Source organism: Rattus norvegicus, chromosome 2 (genome assembly GCF_036323735.1).
Source record: "Rattus norvegicus strain BN/NHsdMcwi chromosome 2, GRCr8, whole genome shotgun sequence".
Lineage (NCBI taxonomy): Eukaryota > Metazoa > Chordata > Mammalia > Rodentia > Muridae > Rattus > Rattus norvegicus.
The window spans coordinates 139,925,141-139,932,152 of NC_086020.1; the positions used below are offsets into that span (position 1 = coordinate 139,925,141).

Genomic DNA, 7,012 nt, shown 5'->3' on the forward strand with positions numbered 1-7,012 from the left:
TGTGCGCCTTATGCCTGTGGAGGTTAGAAGAGGGTGTTGGCTTCCCTGGAACAGATGGCTACAGATGGTTGTGATCTACAGTGTGGATGCTAAGAACTGAACCCAGGTCCTCTGCAAGAACAGCCAGTGCTCTAAACCACTGAGCGATTTCTCCATCCCCTGAAAATAAATTAGAATTTGGAAAAACATGCAACTAAAATATATCATAATATGATAATGGATAATGAAATATGCCAACATTCGGATGGTGCTGGGAACCGTATTTCTAATGACCAATGAGTGATGCTTCAAAATCCTTCATGGGTCTTAACGAATCATTTCTTTAAAGCAGGAAAAGAATTGTAACCCAACAGTGAATAAAATCTTCTAATATCATACCTCTCATTGGAGCTAATCTCTATGAGGCTGAACACTAATGAGATTTGGTGTCATACTAAAAAGATGATTCACAATTACTGGGGAAAGGCTATTAAAATGCTTCAACCCTTTCCAATTTGTATCTGTGTGATGCCAGGTTTTCTTTAAGTATTTCAACCAAATGCAGCATTACTACAGACCAGAAGCAAATGTGCAAACTCCCTGCCTTGTGTTAGAAATGAGAAGATTTGCCAAAAAATGTAAAACAATATTGACCTTCTCACTAAATTTGTAAATTAGTTGTTGTGGGAGATTATTTTACACAAGTTAATACAATACAACTTTTACAATGTCCTCAAATTGAATTTCTTCTTTAAAGATTTATTAATTTATTTTATATATATGAGTTCACTACCTCTGTCTTCACATATACCAGAAGAGGGCATCGGATCCCATTACAGATGGCTGTGAGCCACCATGTGGTTCTTGGGAATTGAGCTCAGGACCTCTGGAAGAGCAGCTAGGGTATATGCAGATAGAGCATTCTTACACATAAAATAAATAAATAAATCTTTAAAAAAATGTATCTAGGCCTGCGAAGTTGTGATGCTGAAGCTCCTTGTAGGTCGCTGTGCTTGGCCTCTACTAGACTCCTGTGTGGTTCCACAATGCCTAAGAAAGCTGCTGCAACAAGCAAGCGTAAAAACCAAACCAAGGAACCAGAGACACCACCTCCCCCTACAGGGCCTGCAGCAACTGATTCTAAAGGCTTTGTCACCATAGCCATCCATGCCAAACCCAGCTCCAAACAGAATGTCGTGACAGATCTGAACACCGAGGCCGTTGGTGTGGCATCGCGGCACCTCCATCTCAGGGAGAGGCAAATGCAGAGCTCTGTTGGTACCTTTCCAAGGTCTTGGACCTCAGGAAGAGTGACGTGGCTCTGGATAAGGGCGGTAAATCTCGGGAAAAGGTGGTGAAGCTCTTGGCCTCTACAACTCCAGAGGAGGTCTTGGAGAAGCTGAGAACAGAAACTGAAAAACAGAAATAAAGGCGAGAAATGGCGTGTACTTCCTGAGAAATGGCGTGTATTTCCTGAGAAATGGCGTGTATTTCCTGAGAAATGGCGTGTACTTCCTTGTGGGCTCTCATGAGAGTAGAGGGGCCACACAGGAAAATGTATATCGGTGCCTAGTGGTGGAGAGAGGAATGTATAGATGAAGTCAGACTAAATGAAAGGAGAAAATATAAATCTACACAGACTCTCAAATCCCTCACTGTGGGAGCTGGGGAGACAGCTCAGAGGCTAAGAGCGTTTGCCGCTCTTCCAGGGGATTTGGCTCAGCTCCCAACACTGATACTGGAGGGCTCACACAAACTCCAGTTCCAGGATGTCGCCATTCTTTTCTGGCCTCTGAGGCCACTGCAGACCTGTAGTTCATACATGTGCGTTCCAGGCACACACACTAAGTAAACCTTTAAATCCCTGAGTGCAGACAGCCTGGAATATATCATTCTAATTTCATGGGATTACAACGGAACAGTTGCTGTCCACGATGGAGCTCCTAATCCGCAGGCATTGGGAGATGAGCTGAAGATCACCGCACAGAGGATGACGGGAAACCAGCTCCCCAGACTCCAAGTGAAGTGCTTTTAGCCTCAGAGCTCCCCACAGTGTTTCTGGAGTTCTGGGGTCTTCTGATTCTGTTTACAACTGGGAAAACTTTTTGTACTGCTTCTATTTTAAGTTTTGTTTTTAATGCAAAAGTGTTTTCTTTATATCTTGTTATGATCATATGTAACATTTTGTGGAAAAGTAAATGATCATGAAGACATGTAACTTATTGTCAGATACTTTCAGAGCCTTGTAAACTTTCAAACCTAGAAGTTCTTAGGAGTCTCCAAAGATCTTAAAAGAGTAAAGAAGTGTCTAGAGCAATGACTAGCAGTTAAGAGTACTTACTGCTCTTGGAGAGGACATGAGTTCAATTCCCAGCAACCCAACATGGAATGGCTCACAACTGCCTGTAACTCCAGTTTCAAGAGATCCAATGCCTCTGGTCTGAGGGCACCCACACTCATGTGTGCATACACAGACACATAACTGCAGAGATAGAGACAAACACATATATAATTGAAAATAACTTTAAAAAAATGACAAAGATGTCCTGGAAGTTCTTTTCATTGTTTGTTAAGCCCATCAGAAATCAGTTGGGAGTGTATCCTGATGTACATGAAGCCTTGGGTTCAGTCCCCAGCCTTGTGTAATCTGGGTGTGGTGGTATACTCTTAGAGTCCCAGCACTTTGGAGCTGAGGGCAGGAGGATGAGAAGTTCAAGGTTCCTTTACATAATAGAGTTCCAAGTCAGCCCAGGACATGTGCACCTATATATCTAGATCTGTATAGATAATGTGTGTATGTTGCTCAATAACACAAGTATGTGTACATATAGCTGAAAAGATAATAAACATATCTCATGTTTGAAAAAATGTATCTAAACTTGAGAATTAGCAATCTTGCTTATATTTGATGGCACTTTAATTGAAGGCCCTATTAATTAGTTGATAGAAAAATGAGACAGAAGTTCCAAGATTTCTTTAGGCTTCTAGAATTACTGTTGATTGGTTATTCTGCATAGTATGGGTTTTTAATCCCTTTTATTTGCACTCTGCACCCTTCCTTTCCCTCCCCAGTTTAATCTATGTGTTATCTATTTGATTTTCCTTGTTTTTGTTATCTTTGACTTTTGTTTGCCTTATTTCCCTTCCTATGCATTTATTTGTAATTCTTGGACTTTCTCATGTGTATTTCTACCTTAAATGATAGCTAAGTCTTTCTCTTCCTTAAATCGATGTATAAAGAAAATATTTGATGATAATTCGTTTTGATAAAAAAAAGTCGCTTTAAGAGTTATTTTTATTTTATTTGTATAAGTGTTTGTCTGAATGTGTATCTGCACCATGTGGGTGCAGGGCTGGAAATGCTGAGAAGAAAGCATCTAGTCTCTTGGAATTGGGATTCTGGAAGGTGATGAACTGTCACATCTGTAATGGGAACCAAACCTGGGTCCTCTGGAAGGACAGGCAGTCCTTTTAACCACCGAGCTGTTTCTCCAGTCCCAAGGAAGACGTGCTATACGTTTGGGGAAATAGCTGTTTTGTTTGGAAGTCGATGGAACAAAACTTCTTTCTTCTAAAGTGAGATCTTTCTCCTGATCTAGCGTTCTCAGTAGTGTGTGCGTTTGATTACTGATACTCATCTTGTACCTGAGAGGTTAGTAAGTAAATAAGACTTAGTCATGATGTGTTCATACTCTTTCAATAAATGTGTCTTAAAGAAATGTTTGCATTGGACTGGGTAGTTTGTTGATGTAAGAAGAGAGGTTCCGGGTGGGAGGTCCTCAACTGCACTGATATATTGGAATTCCAAGTCAGGTTCAGAAACAGATGCTAAAGCTCACAGGACATGAAGAATATTCATGTTGCATAAGTAAATAATCTAGGACTATCCAACTACAACTAGGATGGGATTTCGGGATCTGAGAAAGCTTTTTAATGCAGTTTTCCTTCACAATTGTTCAGGCGTTACAGTAAATGAATGTTAATAAAGTCAGACAGATGGGAACAGGGCTGAGTACAGATTTAATGTCAGTGTGGGGTCGCCCTGCAAGTGCTGACAGGCACAACACTAAGCATAACAAACCTACTTTTCAGTCAATGGTGAGAATCATCTCAAAGGAGCTCAACATTTCCATTCACAATCAGTGTCAGCAAGTTATACCAAAAATTCAGTGACAGCATTTAGGCTGGAGTTCACTTGAACTCCGTGGGTCACAGCTTAGAAACTTGAAACATTCACATCCAGCAGCTACCAAATGAACATTATGGTCAATTTCAATCCAACTTTGATTTTACTTAATATTTCTTTAAGCCTTTACAAATGTCTAGTCTTTGATTTGCTCCCAGTGTTTGTGTGCATGCTCACGTGTGTGCGCGCGCGCGTGCGCGCGCGCGCACACACACACACACACACACACGCACACGCACACACACCCTGTGTACATCCTTCCTTCCTTCATGGTGTCCTTCCTATAACATTCACTGGACTGCTCATGAAGATTCTCCCTAAAAGTCATTTCCTCATTTAGGAATGAAGTCTGTGTATGTTTTTGCTCCATTTTAAATTATTCTATGGGCTTCGGTTGGGTAGTAATTCTGTTTTGGATTTATGTCTCATTTATATGAAGAACTGTGTGTATTCTTCTGAAATACAAAACAAAACCAAAATGCTTAAAAAATGGTTAGTGTCCTTAATGTTTTTGATACCTATTCCATGATAAATTACTACTGTGTGTACAAGGAGACTAAAGGCAGAATTTCAATTGTTAGTTTATGTGCTGTTCAACTTCTTATTTAAAGAGCGTTCTCTCTGAGTGTAGACTAGACTTCCTGTGTGCTTGGTTGGGCAGCATGGATGATTAAAGTATAAGAAAGAAATAGCAAAGCTAGGCGTGATGGTGCACGCCTGTGACCCCAGCTCTCCTGGATGGAAGCAGAGGGTTCTCAGGCTGGAGACCAGTTTGTACCCCTTAGTGAGACCCTGCCTTGAGCACCACCACCACCAAACAAAAGTAATACAAAGAACTTTTGGTTGATAAACATACTTGATTTTGCTTAGAGTAGCATTTGCATGCACGCCCATGTCTGTCAAAGCTCACTAGATACCCTATTTGGACTTTGTTTTCCTTCTCTTGTAAGTTACATCCCAGTACATCTATAGGGGATGGGACACTGGGAGAGTCAGAGGAAAAGACGTTCTTTCTAACTGTGTGACTGGGCTGTTTCTAGTCATGTCATCCAGTGAGTTCAGAGAAATACCAGAAAGATAATTTTAGATACATTTTTGGTTTGGGGGCAATGTTTTGTGTTACTCGGAATTTTTCCTTGTAATATCAAGAGGAGATAATTTTGTAGAGGAAAACGCCTAGAACACAATGGGAGAGTGAAAACGGGGTGTATGGATTTTGATTTCAGGATTATGTTCACTTCATGAACGATATTGATCTGCAGTGTGAGATATCTAGTTGACAGAGCATGAAACCTGGTGACAGGGCATGCAGTTAATTATAACAACAGACAGCTATAATTAGCACGGAGTTTTGTAAAATGAAAGTTCTGAAGTTTGAAGCCATCAGCATTGATTTGTGAAGTTAAGGTCAGCCAGGAACGTGGAGTATGAGGACACCGTTTCCAGACTACACGCTTCCCTCTCGCAGGTCCTTCTGAAAGAACCGTCATCCTCTGAGACACAAACTTCCACTTTTCCTATAAATACTCTACATTTTCCTCAATGTGGCCACATCCTATTGGTCCTCATCTTCATAGCAGAGCACCTGTCATCTGTGAACATAATTATCATCATTACCTTTGCCACCCCACTTAGACAGCACATTCCCCCAAGGCTGCACCTCATTTACCTCTCGGTGTTGCTATAGGTCAGATTGTCCTGTATGCCTAGCACCGAACAGATGATTTAAGGTATTTATTGGACACATGAATAATTGAGCTACAGATAACATGGAATGGTTTTTATACATTTTTTTCTTCAGCCAGTATTGAAATAGCATCTCTCAAAATGATAAATTTTTGCGATCAAGCTTTATATAAAAGGAAGAAATGGATGTTTGCCTCTTGGGTCAGATGAGAAGAGAGCTATTGATGGATAACTCTGTCTCAGCACATCCATTTCGCAGGGTATAAATATAATTCTTAAAAAGGCCTCCTCCTACTTCGCTGACACTCTGGTCTTAGCCAAGGCTGAATTCAGCAGGCTTGCATTTCTCTATTGTCTACTCAGGAGACTGTTTTCTCCTTGTTAAGCCTCTTCTCTCTTTTTGTAAATGCTTGCTGGTCTTTCCTGAAGTGGCAGTCTGCCTTTTGGTGCTTGGATATCTTTTTGTGTTAGCCTGCCCCTTGGTCTTTATTTGCTATGGCATCCACAGGGGCATGTGTATTAAAGAGAACTTTGTAAGCACAGGTTTAATCAAGATTGGGTAATATAGGTTGGCCCTCTTGGGTCCTTAGCAGGTCATGCTTAAAAGCTACACACAACCTTAACCCCATTTCCTTAATCTGCACAAGGGGATGCTGGGAGTGCCACCCTCACAGGGCTCTTGAGATAGGTGAGTCTAAGCAGGCAGAGGGGTCAGCAATGGGAACAGTAGTGTCAGCATCTAGAACACTCAGCTGGGTCTAATTCTTTGCTTTTCCTGTCTCCTGACCCTTGGTAACTGTGTAGGACCATTTCTTTTTCTTTCTTTCTTTCTTTTTTTTTTTTTGGTTCTTTTTTTTCGGAGCTGGGGACCGAACCCACTGTAGGACCATTTCTACTATAAAAATGGTTGAATGGGGATACTTCAAGAATTGTTCCTCTTTCTTCTCTTTATCCATATGTTCATAAAGTCTTACCCTTTAATCCTCCATTTTTACTTCCTGGAATGTTTTAATTGAGTGTTATCCTCTTAGTAGGTTGTCACTGAGAATGTCAAAAGCTAATTCCTTTCTCTTCCCTCCTATTTTCAAATCTATGTATTCCCTTTCCTGACCTCTAGACACTTCTTTCTCTGTTGCCATGACCCCTGGCCCTTAAAATAAA

At 40.9% G+C, this 7,012-nt stretch overlaps 1 pseudogene; it reads left to right on the forward strand.

The window, feature by feature from the left end:
• Window positions 1-958: 958 nt before the first annotated feature.
• C1h15orf40-ps1 (similar to human chromosome 15 open reading frame 40, pseudogene 1) lies at window positions 959-1,968 on the forward strand (annotated as a pseudogene).
• Window positions 1,969-7,012: the final 5,044 nt, after the last annotated feature.